Here is an 18803-nt window from a genome sequence, read left to right as displayed (position 1 = left end):
TCTCTTCTCTTCCAGTCTCCTCTTGGGATCTTGGGTATGGGCAAGCTGCTGTGTTTGGGACTTGGACCACACAGTCGGCCACGTGGATTCATCACCTCAACTTTCTTGCCACTTGCTGGTCCAAGAAATCTAATTTTCAAAAAGGCTTCCTGTGCTTTGTAAAAGTACCATGTACTCCTCACCCTCTCTCTCCTATTCACTGCTTTCTTAAAACCAAAACCAAACACTTGGTATTTTGGGAGAGGTAGTGGGAACATTTTAAATTTCTTTTACTTATGCATTTATAAACCTGTTATAAACCATGAACTAAAACAGTGTCTCGTCCACATTATTTGATATCATCCAGAGAGATTGTCGGTGTGACAAGTTGGGGTGCAGGTAGTACTGGTATCAGATGCCTAGAATCCAAGAATAACCCCCATGACAGAGTTCTATAGACCGAAATGTCAATGTTTGCTTCTCTTTTTAAAATGTTGCCTCCTAGTGACAGAGCCATGTGACAGCTGAGCTTTATAGAAGATACATTGAAAAACTGGCTCAAAGGGACCTGGCTCTTGCCCCTCCCTTCATCCCACCTGTGCCTTCTTGTGTTTATATCCACTATGGCTTTCACAGAGAGAAAGGCAGAATGGCCTACAACACCAAACTGCTGCCATTTTAAAATTGTCAGTGCTGTTTTTCTACTAAAATGTGGATTCTCTGAGAGCAAGAACTAAATATCTATCATGGAACCATCCACCACTTAATATACTTTAACAAATAAGTGTCACCCTGCTTCTTCTCTAGCCATCTCTGCCCAACTCTATCACTGATAAGATATTGTAGAGGAGCCATCTCAAGTCATCCGCACAGAGAGTCTTCCCAAATATTTCGGCCATTTCTACCCCCCACCCCCGTTAAAGCCCTCTTTTAGAATAATAATAATCTTGATGTTTATGGGCCCTGTACTAAGCCCTTTATATTACGATTTCTACTACTTCTCATGACAATTCTGTGAAACAGGCATTACGTTGCCCACTTCGAGGGTAGACATCTAAAGCATGGCAAGACTTTATGACATACCTGGGATATATTAAGTTGTTGGAAAAGTCATCTCATGTTTTTCTATGCAAAATACACAATGATTTTTCAATGACCCAATAGCTAGAAGGTAATGAAACTACCAACTGAAATCCAGTCCCTACCATATCCCACCTCTCTAGTTTCAGACTTATCACTGCTGTGCTGTGAAGAACAAACTGAATCTCATGCAAAACCCTTCAGTCAGGCCCTAAACCTGTGTCGGCAAAGCTATTTCCCATCATCTTCCTAAGCTCCAGATTGATGGATCTGGATTCTCCTTAAATGTCCCTGCAGTTTTGCTTCCTCACATGGCCCTTCATTTCACTCACCTACCCTCAAAGGCCCAACTCAAACGTCTCCTCTCTCACAGGCTAGCTCTGTTTTTTCCCACTCCCCCCTTGGATGTGGTTTTGCTTCTCTCTTCATGTAATTTGAGTCTTTTTTTTCAACACATATTACATTCTGCCTCACATTAGAGCTATTCTTATTTTATTTTTTCCTTAATCTTTCTTTACCTTCTCAACTAGGTATAACAATAGAAAACATGCACCTATAGGTGTCTGGGAATAGTCTAAGTTCTTCGCATGCATTAACTGCCTAAATCTTGGCACTAATTTCATAAGGAATATACTATGCAGACTCATCCCTTCTGTTTTGCAGATGAGAAAACTAAGGCACAGAGAGGTCAGTAAATCTGCCTGGGATCACAAAATCAATGGGTAGAAGTGACAAGGCTGACCCCCAGGCAATCCAGCACTGGCGCCGTGCCGAGCTGCCCACATATAGCAAGAGCTTAACAGTATTTGCTCAATCAAAAAAGTGAATAAAAAAAATACAACTGATGAGTGCAAGTCAGTCAATTCGATGCGAAATTAACCAAGCCAGTCACAATATTTGGTTTGTTTGACATCCAGTTTCCCTAAATTTGTGGCATTAGAAGAAATTTAGGTATTCATCATTCACTTCCTTCATTCACTCAAAGGATATTTTCTATTTTTTTTAGAGGTTTTTGCTATAGGGCACGTGTGCTCGCCAGACAGAGAGAGAGGGAGAGACAGAGAGATAGAAAGTGAGAAATCATCCTCCAGGGGGGACATGCTGCAATCCCTTCTCCTCCATTCTCCTCTCAGGATGTTGGGCATGCATGCATATGCACCCAGCATGAGTTTAAGCCAGTGGGTCTGGGACTCGAACCGCAGTCGACTACATAGGAGTTCAGATACATAGCCATTACACTAACTGCTGGTTGCTTCCATGAATATTTTTATTTCAGTTTCTTTCTTTCTTTCTTTCTTTCTTTCTTTCTTTCTTTCTTTCTTTCTTTCTTTCTTTCTTTTATTTATGTGAGAGGTTTTAGCTACAGGGTGCATGTGCTCGCCAGATAGACAGAGAGAGACAGACAGAAAGCAGGAAATCACCCCCTGGGGGGATGGCCACGCTGCAATCCCTTCTCCTCCATTCTCCTCTCAGGATCTTGGGCACACACGCACACGTGCCCAGCGTGAGTTTTAAGCCGTCAGGTCCAGGACTCGAACTGCAATCGACTACGTGGGAGTCCAGTGACATAGCCATTATGCCAACTGCTGGTCCCAAAGGATATTTTCTAAAGACTCTGTGCCAGGCTTAGGGCTTGAAGCTGAATACGTTTATGCCCTCAAGAGCTCACAGGCATCCAGTGAGAGGAACTTCCTGCCATCTGCAATTTGTACTGCAGTTGGTAATGTAGAAACGCATTACCTGAGACTTTATAACTACGCTTGACTTTCTCCCTGCTATAAACAATGGACTAAAACAGCGGCTCTTCTACATCATTTGATATCGTCCAGAGATACTGTAGGTGTAACAAGTTGGCGTGTAGGTAGTACTGGCATCAGATGGCTAGCATCCAAGAATAGTCGCTGAGTGACAGAGCTACATGGTCCAAAATGTCAACAGTGCTGAAGCTAAACAAACAAACAAACAAACAAACAAACAAAAAACCCTGTATTGAAAATTTTAAGAAAGCTCCTAGTACCAAAAATCAAAGATGAACAAAAAGTTCTCATTGAAAAGGAACTTCTCAGACTCCTGGGAAAAATGGTCTATGCAAAACTGAGGAAAATAAATTAAACCAAAGCAGTGATCAAGACATAAACAAAGCATACACAGAAAAATAAAATCAAGTTTAAAATGTCCCTTGAATGTGCAGTAGCATTTACCAAGTTAATCTAATTACTAGTAGTTCTGCAAATGCTGTCAGTGATGTTGATGTCCTGGAAGGAAGATTCAATTTCCAGCCTCCCCGAGAATTCGCTTAGGAAATTCTATTGGTTATCCTTGCGTGCTGTAAGGCTGTTTCTAGAATGAGAAACTGCTTCATCTAATACAAAGCTTACCTCTAAGCCTAAGGTGGACAGGATGCCTGGTTCAGGAATACCTTCTACTTCTAGAGGGTAATTAGGGTCCCTGAGATCACATCCTACAGATAAACCATCTAGAGAGGGGGGTAAAATGACTACCCCTTTCCTGGCTACCCAGGAAAATGTGTGCTTTTAGGAAGCTCCAAAGAGGGGTTCCTAAAAGATCCTGGGAGGAAAAATTCCCCCATTCTCCTTTTTTTTCCCCAAAATACTTGTAACCATTTCTAAGTCCTGGTGTGAGAGAAAACGCTCACGTTTATGGAGGAAAACAGAAATAAGAGGCCAAGCCCCAGTAGGATGTGATGGATCCTGCAACTGGGGAAGGTGAGGCCACATCGGAGTCTGATTCCTGGCCTACCTAAAAAGCTGGGTGTAGTCCTGGCTACTCAAAAGGCTGAGGCAGGACGATTGCTATGTAGTGAGACTCTGTCTTAAAAAAAGAGAGAGAGAAAGGCCGTACACACATACACGCACACACACACACACACACACACACACACACATGAAACATGGAATAGTACCAGAATGCTTGTTTTCAAATTCCAGCTCTATTACCAATTAGCTGTGCTGAACTTAGATCAATTAACTAGCTTCTGAGTGCCTCAGTTTTGTCATCTGTAAAATGGGGGATAATTAACTCATCTTAGGGGAATTAAATAAATTGACATAAGCACTTAGAATAAGTCCTTGCACACAAGAAATACCGTATAAACCTTGGCTATTATTATTACTAGAGTGTAAACCCATTAAGGAAATGGCTATACCTAATTTTTATGGATTTTCCTAAGTTTACATATTGTCTATATTACTCCCAGAATATATTAATATAATTCAACTCACAAGTGATTTTACAGTGGTTTTATATCAATACTTGAGTCAAGATGCTCTCTTGTCAAGGTTGATATAGTTTTGAGTTTTTGCCAAGTCTAATTTTCTTCTATTTACATTTAATTATTGTATATTTTTACATCTTGCAACACAGTTTTTCCCAGCATGCATGTAGTACATGTCAATTAATTCAAAGATGTTACCATATACATCAGCAGATAACTTTCCATTCTTGTGTCTGTTAACTCTTCCCCCCGAGTCCCTCTCTGTACGTTCTACCCACTATCCACCTCCTCCTATACAGTCTCTGATATCTACCCTTGCCCTCTCTGCTAGTATACCTTCCACTCTTTCAGTTTCTGCCATAGAGTGCAGACATTTGGTATATATTCATTTGGTATATATTGAGTGGGGGCATACAATATCTGTCTTTCATAGTCTGAGTTGCTTCATTTAGCATTAAATCTTCTATATTCATCTGCTTTGTATCAAATGAGAAATGAGAGGATCCCATTCTTTTTATGACTGAGTAGTATTCCACAGTGTAAATATGCCACATTTTTTTTCAATTTAGTCATTTGTTCTTGTGCATTGGGGTTGACCTCATGTCTTTTTTTTTTTTTTTTTGAGAGGTTTTTGCTATAGGACACGTGCGCTCACCAGACAGACAGAGAGAGACAGAGAGACAGAAAGCGAGAAATCATCCCCTGGGGGGATGGCCACACCACAATCCCTTCTCCTCCATTCTCCTCTCGGGATCTTGGGCACGCATGCACACGCACCCGGCGTGAGTTTAAGCCACCAGGTCCGGGACTCGAACCACGGTCGACTACGTGGGAGTCCAGCGACATAGCCATTACGCTAACTGCTAGTCCCGACCCCATGTCTTAACAATTGTAAATAATTCAATAAATATGGATGTGCAAATATTTTTCCAACTGAGTGTATTCCTTTCTTTTGGGTAAATTCCTGGAAGTGGTATTACTGGGTCACACGGTAGTTCTATTTGTAGGTTTTTGAGAGATTTCCATATTGTTCTCCACAATGGCTGTACTAATTTGCATTCCCACCAACAGTGTAGGAGGGTTCCCTTTTCACCACAGCCTTTCTCACGCTCATCATTCTTTATGTTTTAATCATAGCCATTCTGATTGGGGTTAAATGGTATCTCATTATGGTTTTAATACGTACTTCCCTTATGATAAAATGGTTGAGCATTTTTTATATGCTTTTTGCTGTTCAATATGTCTTGCTTAGAGAGTTATCTGTTTAGTTCATTTGCTCATTTTTTTAAATTGAATTGTGTGTGTGTTGGGGTGTGGGGGTAATCTGCTAGAGTTCCTTGTGTATTCTGGTTACCAATCCCTTAATCTGAAGCATAGTTTGAAAATATTTTCTCCCATTCTGAGGGTTGTTTTTTCACTCTAATTATTGTTTCCTTTGTTGTGCAAAAGCTTTTTAGTCTCATGTAGTCCCACTTACCTATTTTTTGGATTATTACCTATGCTTTAGGGATCCTATTTAAGAAATATTTGCCTACTGGGGCCAGCAGGTGGCATGGTAGTTGGAGCACTTGACGCACGTGTGTTTGACCACAGTTTGAGTCCTGGGCCTGGCAACTTGAGACTCACACCAGGTGCATATTTGTGCCTGCCCAGAATCCCAAAAGAAAATGAAGGAGAGGGTATTATGTTGTAGCTTTCTCCCTTGGAGGGAGATTTCTCACTTTCTGTCTGTCTGTCTATCTGTCTGTCTCTCTCTCTCTCTGTCTCTTCAGCAAGTGCATACACCCTACAGCAAAAATCTCTCTAAAAAAAAGAAAGAAAAGGGACCAGCAGTTAGTGTAATGGCTATGTTGCTGGACTCCCATGTAGTCGACCACAATCCAAGTCCTGGACCTGGTGGCTTAAACTCACGCCGGGTGCATGTGTGTGCGTACCCAAGATCCCAAGAGGAGAATGGAGGAGAAGGGATTGTGGCATGGTCATCCCCCGCTTTCTGTCTCTCTGTCTCTTTCTGTCTTTTTAGCGAGCACATGTGCCCTATAGCAAAAACCTCTCCACAAAACAAAAAAAAAAAAAGACAAAGAAAGAAAAGGAATCTTTGTCTTCTCCAATGTCTCCAAGAGTTTCCCCTGTGTTTTCCATTAGTAGTTTTATAGTTTGAGGTTTTATGTTTGATCCATTTCGAGCTGATTTTTGTTAATGGTGGTTATCTTGTTCTTCCAGAACTATTTGATAAGAAGACTTTCTTTCCCCATTGGATTTTCTGGAATCCTTTGTCAAAAATCAGTTGCCTTTGTGGTTGAGGATTTATTTCTGGGTTCTCCATTCTGTTCTCTTGGTCTATATGCCTGTTTTTGTGCCATTACTGTGTTGTTTCTATTATAAGAGCTTTGCAATATATTTTGAAATCAGGAAGTGAGATGTCTCTTACTTCATCCTTCTTGCACAGTAGTTCTTGGGCAATACAGGACATTTTATAATTCCAGAAAAATTGTATGATTGTTTTTTCTATTTCTGTGAAGAATATCTCTGATAGTTTGATCAAAATTACATTAAATTTGTAAGTTAAGTTAGGTAGAATTGACATTTTTATTATATTAATTCTTCCTATCAAAGAACATGGGATGTCTTTACGCTTTTGTTTATTTTTTTAACAGATGATAATCAATTTATTAAAATAGTTGACTTAGGCATCTGCAATGGTGACTTCAACCTCAACTCCTGGTTTGATACTGATGGAAGTAATCTGTTTAACAATCTCAGAAGGACTGTTCAAATCAATGAGTTGCTTGTGAATTCTCATCTGGAAATGATCCCAAGTCTTAGAACCTTTGCCACAAGGTGTTTTTCTTGTAGTGATTCTCAAAGTCTTGGTAGGTATCTGAACTGGTCCTTTCACCTTGAGATTCTTTTCCTTTGCACCTCTGATTAAGTCAGCACACACTTTCTCCAGGGACTTCACGTTGTGGCTGGTTAAAGTAATTCTAAGGTGGTGAATGGTTACCTCTGGCTCCACTGGTGTTTTACCAATATCATTAAAAGCCATGGCTGTGGCGTAGCTTCCTGACCAACTCACTCCTCAGCAAGAGCAAACAGCGGTGAATCAGGAGCAGGCGGGCTTCTAGAGCTCCACACCACCTGAGTCTGCTTCAATTTCTTTCTTCAGTTTATAATTTTTCTTGTATAGATTTTTCATTCCTTAGGTTTATTTGTACATACGTGTGTGTGTGTGTGTGTGTGTGAGAGAGAGAGAGAGAGAGAGACTATTGTAAATGGGATTGCTTTCTTCATTTCTACTTTGGTCTGGTCATTGTTGGTATATAAAAACACTATAGATTTTTTATATTGATTTTGTATCATACAATGTTACTGTTGTATCACTTCTAGGAGCTTATTTGTGGATCTTGGAAATAGTTTGAGGAGAATTGGGGATAACACTTCTTTAAAGGTTTTGTAGAATTCAGAAGTGAAATCATTAGGACCTGGGCTTTTTGTTGTTGTTAGGAGACTATTTTATTTTTAAATAATTATTTTATTTAACTTTATTTCTTTGAATTTGACCAGAGAAGGACAGAGCACGAGCAAGAGAGAGGGAAAGTGAGAAAGCAACTCAGCCATGTAGAAGTCCAGCACCCTTAAGCACCAAACCACCTGCCAGCCATGGGAGATTATTTATTACTGATTTAATTTCATTGCTTGTTATTGGTATATTCAGGCTTTCTATTTCCTCCTGGTTCAATCTTTGTAAATTACATGGGTACAGAAATTTGTCCATCTCATCTAGGTTTCATTTGTTGGCATATACTATTAGCATTCTCTCCTGATCTTTTCTTTCTGTCATATCTGTTATAATAGTGCCTATGTCATTGCTGTTTTATTTATCAGGTTCATTTCTGTGTTCTTCTTGATTAGTCTAGCTAACAATGTGTCAATTTTGCTTATCCTCTTAAAGAATCAACTTTGGTTTCATTTATTTTTGTATAGTTCTTTTATTCTCTGTTTCACTTATTTCTGCTCCAAATTTTATTATTTCTTTTCTCTGGGTATTTTTTTTTTGCGAGGGTGGGAGTTATTGTTATTTTTCCATTTCCTTGAGATGTGTTGTTAAGCTATTTGCCACTATTCTATGTTTTCTTGTCAGCACTAATTGCTATTAACTTCCCTCTCATGACTGCTTATTCTATTTCCCATAGGTTCTGAAAACTCATATATTTATTATCGCTGGTTTCAATGAAATTTTCTTTTTTTTGTGGGAGAGATTTTTGCTATAGGACACATGCACTCACCAGAGAGACAGTAAATGAGAAATCGCCTCCCGGGGGGATGGCTACATTGCAATCCCTTCTCCTCCATTTTCCTCTTGGGATTTTGGGCATGTACGCATATGTGCTCAGCGTGTTTTAAAACACTGGGTCTGAGACTCAAACCGTGGTTGACTATGTGAGAGTCCAGTGATGTAATCATTATGCCATCTGCTGGTCCCATCAATGAATCTTTTGATTTCAGTCTTAATTTCTTCAGTAGTTGTAAAGTCATTCAAGAATGTTTAGTTTCCATGCGTATGTGTATTTTTGATAGCTCTCTCTGTAGTTGATTTCAAGTTTAATTCCTTCATGGTTGGAAAAGATGTGGGATATAATTTCTTTTCTTCTTCTTTTTTTTTTTGGAGAGGTTTTTGCTATAGAGCACGTGCGCTCACCAGACAGACAGAGACAGAGAGACAGAAAGCAAGAAATCACACCCCCACCCCAGGGGGGATGACCACGCTGCAATCCCTTCTCCTCCGTTCTCCTCTTGGGATCTTGGGCACACACACACACACACACGCCCGGCATGAGTTTTAAGCCACCAGGTCCGGGACACGAACCGTGGTCGACTACATGGGAGTCCAGCGACATAGACATTACGCTGCTGGTCCCTGGGATATAATTTCTACAGCTTTTGAATTTGTAAGTTTATTTTTTCCCCATCAATGTGGTTGAGCTTTGAAAATATTCCATGTAGGGGTGAGAAAAATATGTATTTTGTTGTTGTTGGGTAAAATATTCTATAGATAGCTGCCAAGTCCATTTGGTTTATTATATCCTTTAGGTCCTGTATCTTTTATTTTTGACCCAGATGATCTGTCCAGAGATGACCCTATGGTGTTAAGATCCCCAATGAGGGGCCATCAAGTGGGATGGTGGTTAAGACATTGGACTCCCACATGACTGACTGTGGTTTGAGTCCTGGACATGGAGGCTTGAAAAAGCATGCTAGGCATGTGTACTTGCATGCCCAAAATCCTGAGAGGAGAGAGGAGAGTAGAGAAGGGATTACGATATGACCATCTCCCCTATGAGGTGATTTATCACTCTCTCTGGTAAGTGCATGTGCCCTATGGCCAAAAAATAAATAAAAATTATTATTATTTTTTTTAAATCCCCAATGAAGGAGATGTGACACTCACCAGGGGGACTTCTCCCACCCCAGTTGGGTGCTGGCCTCAATTGCTCCACCCTTGGCACTGACTCCAGACCATGCACCATGAAAAAGATAGAGCTGAGAAGGCCAACCTGGCCAAGCAGGCTGAGCTCTATGACAACGTGGCCACCTACATGAAAGCTGTTTCCAAGCAGGGTGTCAAGCTGTTAAATGAGAAGTGCAACCTGCTGTTGGTGACCTATACGAATGTGGTTATGGGCCATAGGTCCACCTGGAAGGTCATCTCAAGCATTGAGCAAAAGACCAACACCTCCCACAAGAAGTTACAGCTGACTATTGGGAGAGAGTAGAGTCAGAGCTGAGGTCCATCTGCACCAGGGTCCTGGAACTGTCGGATTAACTAATCCAGGGAGTAATGTCTTCTATCTGAAAATGAAAGATTACTTCTGGTACCTTGCCATAGTTTCATGTATTGATGATCAAAAACAACAGATAATTTAAGAGGCATTTGCTTTGAGCAAGAACAAGATGCAATTCACATAACCAGTCTGTCTGGGGCTGGCTCTGAACTTTTCTGGTTGGTTTTTTGTTTGTTTGTTTTGTTTTGTTTTACTTTGAGATCCTTAATAACCCAGGGTTTGCCTGTACATTGGCTAAAATTGCTTTTGATGAAGACATTGTGGAACTTGATACACTGAATAGAGTCTCACACAAAGATAGTGCCCTCATCATGCAGTCGATTAGACAACATTATGGACATCAGACATTTCAGGAGAAGAATGTGATGCAGCAGAAGGGACAGAAAACTAGATGTATACAGGGTTTCATTCTCTGTCCCTTTAAGAAATGTTTTTACACTTCTCCATTACCATTCTGCACAGATTTCCTTTATAGAAAGAAACCCAGTCATGTGTACGGAATCAGCTATTCTAGTCTTTTCGTACCATAGCTTTGGGAAACTCCATTCCTTGATTTCTGTTTGTCTTGGCCTTCCTGGAGTATAGTTATTGCTGTAGGAAAGTGTTAGTTATTTCATTTCATATAATCATAAGCAAATTCCAAAGACTTATGTAGAATAGTAAAATGTATTTGGTATTTAAGCAATCTGAACCATTTCTGGAAATTCTGACTGTGTTTTGTATTGCTGTGAAAATATGAAAATCTGTGTTTTATATTACTGTGAAGATGTGAAATTTAAGGAATGTTCTACATAAATTCTCAATTTCTATATTCCTTCCCTTACTCTTCTTTGGGGGTTTCCTTTTGGTAAGAAACTTTTACATGCTCTTAATGGATTAATTTTTAGTAGGAATCCGGAAGTATTAGATTGAGTGGAAAAGCATTTGACATTTCTGGACTGGGGATCACATATTGAAATAAGTCCTGTATCATATACTATGCAGGTCATATGTATTATGACAAAAGGGAGTTTCTTTATTCACTGTTCATTTGGTGCTATTTAAATTGACAACTTCCCTTCCCAACAAAAATTCACTTACAGGGGCCAGCAGATGGTGTAGCTGTTATGCTGCTGGACTCCCACATGGCTGAATGTGGCTCAAGTCCTGGACACAGTGGCTTCAAACTCACGCCAAGTATATGTGCAGGCATGCCCAAGATCCCAGGAGAAGAACAAAGGAATTGTGGCATGGCCATTCCCACAGGGAATGATTTCTCGTGTTCTGTCTCTGTCTGGTGAATGCACACAACCCTGTAGCAAACAAATGTCACAAAAAATGATAATAACTTATACCTCCTGCCTCTGGTATACCCTGTACTCTGTAATAGAAGTAACATGTTGCTGACAGAATATAAGCATTGCATTTGGCAAATTAAAGTGCATATCATTTCTTACTACACTAGAAAGGGGAAACAAATTAAGGTATACATGTAAAAGTCTAAAACTTTAATACTTTTCTAGGCAGATTCACGTACTCATATGAGGGTGTCCAGGTTGTCTAGCAATTGCAGAGATGACCCACTATTTAGTGTTGCTAATCTTTGACCTCAGTCCCAACAAAAGCCTTGTGAAGTGCTGCTATGCCCTATGTAACAGGAGAGTCATATAAAATAAAATTACATTTTACAAAGAAACAAAAAATATCCCCAACGATTACTATGTTTCAGTCAGTCTCTCCCTTTAGATCTAACAGTCTTTTTTATGTATTTGGATACTCCAGTGATGGGTAAGTAAATATTAATATTCATAAGTTATACCTTCTTGAATTAGTCCTTTTAGTTCTCGTGTCCTTCTTGATCACTTCTTACAGCTTTTGTCTTGAAGTCTATTTTGTCTGATATCCATATCACAACTCCATCTTTGTTTTTTGTTTGCACAGAATATCATTTACCAGCCTGCACTTTCAGTCCATGTGTATCTTTATGAAGTGAGGTGCACTTCTTGTAAGCAGCACAGAAGGGCTCCTGTTTTTAATTCATTTAGCCAGTCTGTGTCCTTTCATAGGAGAATTTAATCCATTAACAGTCAACGTTATTACTGATATTTGAGGACTCATTCTTGCCATTTTGTTAGTCATTTTCTTAGTTGCTTTGTGTTCTCTTATTTCTAGTTACCTGTCTTTCATTTTCTTGAAACAGTATTCCCTTCAGTATTTCTGGAAGAGCTAGTCTGGAGCTGGTAAATTCTATCAGTTTTATTTTTTTTTTAATTGATGAAAAATGGCTTAAGTTTCTTATACATTTTTAAAGGTTTTATTTTTAGGATATAGAATTCTGGATTAAGAGGATTATTTTTTCTTTTAGCACTTTAAAAATATCATTCCATTGACTTCTGCTTTCATAATTTTTGTTGAAAAATTGTTTGTCTGAGTATTACTTTTTGAAGATCTAATATGAACATCATGTTTCTTATATGGCTATATTTCGCATCTTCCGTCACCACATAATGTAAGCTGTTTAATGGAAGGGATCGCATGCTACTTGTTCATCACCAGCATCTAAAATTATGCCTGGAACATCTATATTCAATATATATTTTTGCAAGAATTTAAATATGAAAGAATCATCTATGATGAACACAGCACAATGCAGAACATGAAATAGCTACTTCACAAAGAGTAAATGAATGAAATCATTGTTCTTTGACAAGATTTCTATTCCTATTTTTAAATTCACGATACCATTCAGATTGCTACACGAACTTGTAGTTTGAATTAAATTTTACCTTTGATTAAATAAACGTGTTCTTAACTACATCAGTAGTTTTGCTAAACTCTATTTATATATATAGACAATAACATCTGAATATAAGATATTAGGAAAGGTAAGATTCCTTCAAGTTATTTAGTACATTGAAGATGAGCCATGCCATGACATATTCTTCTGGAATTCACCTTCAAGTAAATTTACTTCATAATGTAATCTCCAAAGAATGGAAACTTTTTAGACACAGAAATTAAAAGAATTTTGGGGTGATTTTAAGCAAATAAAGATGGTGTTTATTCTCAGAAAGCATCAGACTTAACAACAGTAAGAAGCAGACTTATAAATAGGTGAAATTTCTTCTTTTTACCAAAGGGAAGAGAGACTTCATATTTTGAAGCAAAGAGTCTTTCATTTTGCCCTCAGCTACTTTTGGCAGCTGAGGACATTCAGTCTTGTCTATTTACAAGTGGTACAAAATCAATTTACGTTTTACCCAAGTGATTACCTTGCCAACTTCTAGATTTTTCTGTATATCACTTTACAGCACAAGAGACAAGCCTTTAAAGCTCAAGTGTTTATCCAAACTCGATTTCCTTAACAGAAAGGGAAGAATTGACAGACTGCATTAGTTAGAGGAAACTACTGCTGTGCCATATCCAGTAAAAGGTGTAGAAAAGTATAGTGAAATGGAAAACCTATGTTTTTATGAATCAGATTTTTTAAAATGTGGTTTCATCTTTTGAATTCCCTAAACAGCAGCCATTTTCAAAGTCTCAAGCAAGAATAGGTCCTATAGAGTCCACAACATGATCTTTAGATGATCCATACCCTGGAACTTCTCTAACAGAAAAGAGCTGAGACCTGACCATCTTTGCATTTTGAAACATCTGTCTGGGACCATGTTTTGTTAAAATCAGGAACAGCAGTGAATATTTAATTGACCTGTTTAACAAGACAAAACCAAGATGTTCAAGAGCTCACATTCCATGGGAGAGTCTGAGAATAGTGACAGGGCCAAGACAGTGTAAAAGCGACTTCATCGAGGATGGGCAAGATACAAAGCTGAGAAGAGTGGGGTGCACTTCATCCAGAGTTGGCTAGATGAGGGTGAGGCAGAGACGGTGCAGTGGCGACGAGGAACTTGGAAGAGTTCGTAATGAGGCAAGTGATTTTCTAGGAACTAGAAGTATGGAGATATCAGAACTTTCTGATGTTGAACACACTCTCCAGTGTGATGGATGCCAGACAAGCACCCCTACAGAGAATCATAAAAGGAACTGTTATGGGGACACCTCTATAGCCTAATGGTTAAGGTTAGCTAGATCCCACATGGCTAACCACGGCATGTGCGTGAGTGCCCCAAATCCCGACAGGATGGAGGAAGAAATGGAGGAGAAGGAACTGTGGAATGACCATGCCCCATTGTGGAGTGCATTCGCCCTCTCACTGTCTCTTTCTCTGTCTCTCTGCCTCTTTCTGGTGAGCACATGTACCCTCTGACAATTGTAAAAGAAAAAAAAAAGAGCATTCCTCTATGCAAATCCCGGTAGAATATTAGTTATTGACACTTATTTCCTATAAACACCTTTTAAAATGATGATATTTGTAACTATCTGTAGCAGGCTTGCTCTATAAAAAACACGGCGCTGAAAGTCATCTCACCTTCTGTTAACCTAGTGAGGTGGGCGTCTTTTTATGTATACAGTCACTGAGCCTTAGAAAGGGCAATTTGCTTGAGTTTGTTGAACATCAGAAGTATTATATTTGGTGGGGGCCAAAATAGGTGACTGGGTCTTTGGAATTTTTCAACACTAATTTATCATATGATTACCATAAGCCAAGAACTACACTAAAATTTTAGGATCAGGAGGACATTAATGACTTTCTGTCCCAATCTGTTCATTGTAGGTGTGAGAAAACTGATGCTAACAGAAGCTGAGGACTTCATATAGTGCCATACAAGTGAGAGAGAAAAGCTAGAAAGAAATGGTGGGCCTATGGGTTTTTATCTCAAAATTTTTAAGAGACCAGACATGTAAGTCTTCAGTTAGTCCCTCAGAATAAACGAATTAGAGGGAAGTTTAAAAAAAAAAAACAAAAAAACAGAGAGAGAGAGAGAGAGAGAGAGATGATATGAATTTTCCCCTCTCCCAAATGCTTTCAGGGTGAAGACCATTACTCCTATGCCTTTGTGTCTTGGCGTTTTTCCAGTGTGCTCTGAGGCACACCTTCCTGGAATTCTCCTTGAAGGTGTTTATAAAGATTTTCTATAGCCTGGTTGGAGACTGTTCTAATTAAAATGACAATCAAAAGAATCAGGACCTCCCTAGCAAAGGACCCTTGGCTTTTGACTGGACTCAGAAGGACCGGAAACATTTTCCTCCTTGGCCCACCGCTGCAGTGAAGTGGCATCAGGTAAGAAGCATTCCCTGCATTTACATCTGGGTGTGGTTAGCAGTTCGTTTTCATTTGGAGTAGTCATTTTTAATGTTTGGCCCAGACTCCTCATTTATTTTTCAGAAGGCAGATAAGACTCCAAATAGTAAAGTTGAAGCAGCCTGTGGCAAGAAGTGACCTGGCTCAATTCTTAGAAAGCACGTGTAAGAGAGAAACCTCTATGAGCCAAGGCACACCCAAATAATTTGGGCAAATTGCAGTGGGGCAGGAGATTACACTGATACAAAATACTTAGCAATAGTGTTATTTATGTAAACCACAAAGGTAGCCCTTAATCCAGTTCTAGGAATTCTCTAGATTTCTACTTAATAGAGCCTAACAGGCCATAATTTATGTGATGGCCCGAGTCATGATATTTCTTCTCTTTGGCCAGTAAGAAATCAACAATCCAGAGCAGTTATGTTCGAAGTATGTTTCATAGCAAGTTAGTAAGAAATAAATGTGAAAAAATAACTTTTAAAAACACTCTTGGAGGCAAATAGGTTCATCAAACCATGAGATCCATGCTAAATGGGTTTTTCTACCAACAGCGTTTTAATGATCACTGGTCTGTTACATAGCATGTCTCAACAAGCAGCCCTTCCTTAGCAGAGCAATCTCGCCTTCGTCTTTTCCTCGCTGCATGTCCTCATGTCCTAGGTGCAATCCCTAACCACTCTAACATTCTGCTTTCTCATTTAGAAATTAGAATAAGTGTCGGCCCTGTAACCTAGTGGTTTCAAGAGTCAGATCCCACATGACTGATTGTAGTTTGAATCCTATTTCTAGCAGCTTGAAAAACACAGTGGGTGCATGTGTGTGCATGCCCAAAATCTCAACAGGGTGTAGAAATAAAGGAGAAGGAATTGGGACACGACCAGATCCCATTAGGGGCTGCTTTCCCTCTCTCTATGGCCGGTGCATACTCTCTCTAGCTAGCAAGCAAGCAAGCAAGCACACACACACAAACAACTAAACAAATGAAATAGAACAGCATTTCATACTATGAGGTTAATATAAGAATGAAATAAAAGTTTATATATTAGGTCGTTGGGAAGGTTATGATATATTTTTCTATAGAAAAATTCCTCATGACTTTCCTGATGACCCAATACATATAAAAGTATACTTTATGTGAAAAAATATTATGCAACACCTGTGTTTTTAGGCATTGCCACCATCCTAATGGTATGCATGAATAAACGTGACTCTTTACACTTTTTCTGCTCTATTTAGACAAGTAGATAGTGGGGTTGGCAGGTGGCATGGTGGTTAAGGCACTGAATGCCCACATAGCTGACTGCAGTTCAAGTCCTGGACCTGGCAGCTTGGAAATTACACCAGGTATGCATGTGTCTATGTTAAAAATATCAAGAGGAAAATGGAGAAGGGATTTTGGCAGGGGGAGAAGTTCTTACTTTCTTCCTCTGTCTCTCTCTGGTGAGCACACACACCCTATGGCAAAAACCTAAATAAAAAAGGATATAAACTTTGTCTTTCTGGATCAACCTCATCTTTATTTAGGCTACTTTCATCTCTGTTTTTTACGATTCTATGCACAGCCTAATTATTGCATCTGCCTCTCCTGTCGCTAACTCATATATAACATTTTCCAAAGTGTGAATTGTTAACAACGCTTAACAGATGCCACAGGTTTCGGTAGGACACCTCAGGGCCATTATTATGCATAAAATTATGATTCTCCAGGAGGAAAATATAACTTACAGCATATTTTTCAAGTTTATTTTACAGTGCAACTTTTTTTATCCTAGAGTATCTATGAGTACCAATGGTTTGCAAGAACACACATGAATAGCTGCTAATATACAAAATGACTTCATTGCTAAGGACAAGGAACATTTCAGAGACTGTGTCCCAGTAATCGCACCTTGTCCTCTGATACTGATCCATAGCTCAAGTATGACACATAAGTAGGAAATTGTGAGAGCAAAAGTGAAAACTGCTCAGTATAAAGGTTTTGACAATGTCACAGCTCAACAAATTCACAAATAGCAAAATCTTGAGTAATCTAAATTTCCCAGGGTATGAAATATGTGAATATATTGAATTATCTAGTTAATTCAGATAAAATTTTAAGCTAGAAATATTTATAAAAATCAATAAGAATACATTTTAGGCTCTGTCAATTCAATAAATAAACATAAGTATGTTTTAATGGTTCGAATCTTTATTTCTGTAGGATGTTTATATTATTTGGTGACAGTTTTATGAAGCAGAGGATTCTAGAGGTATAGCTTGAATCTGTATAGATCCCCAATATATGCTAGAAGCTTTTTTTTAAGTAACAAAAGCTTATTTTCTAGATACTCTTTTTGTATCACAAAGTTTCAGGTATATCAATAATGATCACATCTATACCTGATTATCAATAATTCTGCAACATCAATAATCTTTGGATAGGTCAACGCTCTGCATTATATAACTCCTATCCTTTCTCACCCCACCTCCATTCCCCCCAGTCATAGATGATTGGACCAGGGTAGATAACTGTCCTGAGCTTGGCCAATCAGATTACTTCTCATTGGAACTTGGAAAGAAAACCAGAACTCTGAATCAGTTGAGCAAAGGTTAGTATTTATCTTATTTATTTAGGGCTGAAGGAGGACAAAGCTGCCTATGCCACTGAGAGCAATTAATTCATCTTTTAGAGCATAGATTCAACCACTGTATTAAAGACAACAATAAGATGTCTGAAACAACATAGGAGTTCTTGTTTTCCTCTCTCAGGTAATAATCTAAACATAAATAGCCCAGATTGATATGGCAACTCCTCATTGCTAGGGATCTAGGCTTCTTTGATCTTATGGTTTACCTACCCTTAGGGTTGCATGATCCAAAATAGCACAATATTATATCCTTGTTTCTAACAGGAGCATGGAGAAAGAAAGATGCCCCTTTGAGTTATCATAATGCTTCACATAAAACCAGAACTTGGTCATGTGGCCATCTCTAGCTGCAAGAGAGGCCAGAAAATGTCATCTTTAGCTAGAGGCTATGCATTCAGCTAAACAAAAGCTTATTGTTAAAGGAATAAATAGAATAGATGTTGGAGAATAACTAGCAATCTCTGCCATAGGCTGTGAGATGAAAAAGTGTTGAGAGATAAGCTGTAGAAAAGTGTTAACTTGCAGCATGAAGCACAGATAGAGAAAAAAGACAGAGAGAGAATCAGAGCCGGGATGACTGTGACTTCCTTATTCCTGGACATCCATTTGTCCTTATTGCTATAAGAAGTTGACTGCATTTGCTAAAACAGTAGCTATTTTAAGCAGACCCAGAACTGATTGACTTCTGTCCCTCACTATAGCGCTCGTGACATGCAGAATCTGGAAGAATTCACTGGGCAGAAAATGAAGAGGGTTAAAGTAGTACCAATACCACATTTCAGCAGTGCATTTCTTTTTCTTTTTCTTTTTTTTTTTTTTTTTTTTTTTTTTTGGGGGGGTTTTTTTTTTTAGTGGTG

At 38.9% G+C, this 18803-nt stretch overlaps 2 pseudogenes; one reads left to right on the top strand and one right to left on the bottom strand.

Moving 5' to 3' along the window:
* Positions 1-6980: 6980 nt before the first annotated feature.
* Positions 6981-7340, bottom strand: LOC106734936 (40S ribosomal protein S20 pseudogene; annotated as a pseudogene).
* Positions 7341-9813: 2473 nt separating this feature from the next.
* Positions 9814-10528, top strand: LOC102474359 (14-3-3 protein theta pseudogene; annotated as a pseudogene).
* Positions 10529-18803: the final 8275 nt, after the last annotated feature.

The sequence above is a fragment of the Tupaia chinensis genome, unplaced genomic scaffold (assembly GCF_000334495.1).
Source record: "Tupaia chinensis unplaced genomic scaffold, TupChi_1.0 Scaffold000256_1, whole genome shotgun sequence".
In the NCBI taxonomy this organism is placed as follows: Eukaryota; Metazoa; Chordata; class Mammalia; order Scandentia; family Tupaiidae; genus Tupaia; species Tupaia belangeri.
Note: the sequence above shows the minus strand (reverse complement) of the source record. Positions and strands in the feature narration are given on the sequence as shown.